The 468-nt window shown below is 49.4% G+C and overlaps 1 protein-coding gene across 1 annotated transcript in view; it reads right to left on the bottom strand.

Moving 5' to 3' along the window:
• RAD54L (RAD54 like) overlaps window positions 1-468 on the bottom strand; it is a 19,672-nt gene that overhangs the window by 18,418 nt on the left and 786 nt on the right. The window lies entirely within an intron of this gene.

The following is a 468-nucleotide window of genomic DNA, read 5'->3' as shown; positions in this document are numbered from 1 at the left end:
GAGCGCCGAGCGGCACTAGAGCCGCATCATCGACCCGCTCGGGGCTCCGCGGAGGGAGCGTGTGGCAAAGAAATGCAATCCACTGATTTTATATACATAACAATAAGAGGACTTGAGATTTACCATGAATTTCTGTGTCAAGTAGAGGTGTTCAAAGGGAAACTGGGAGAGAAAAAGGAAAAAAAAACAAACAACTATTTATTTTTCTGTCCAAAGAAAGGTCCTGTTCCCTTCAAGCAGGAGTAGTGCTGGCCCACAGAAGCTGCGCCCCAAAAGAGTCAGGGCGTGAGACTGTAGCAGGAATCAGTACAAGGAATAAACTGAGCCATCAGTACAAGGAATAAGCAACTGAGCCATTTCTTTGGCTCTTCAGCAGCTCTGGTGCTGGCAGAGAGGTGAAGGGAGCCATCCCCACACAAAGGTGTGAAGGCTAGAGCGGAGCCATGGCTGCAGTGAATGCTGGCAGCA

Source organism: Geospiza fortis, unplaced genomic scaffold (genome assembly GCF_000277835.1).
Source record: "Geospiza fortis unplaced genomic scaffold, GeoFor_1.0 scaffold333, whole genome shotgun sequence".
NCBI lineage: Eukaryota > Metazoa > Chordata > Aves > Passeriformes > Thraupidae > Geospiza > Geospiza fortis.
Note: the sequence above shows the minus strand (reverse complement) of the source record. Positions and strands in the feature narration are given on the sequence as shown.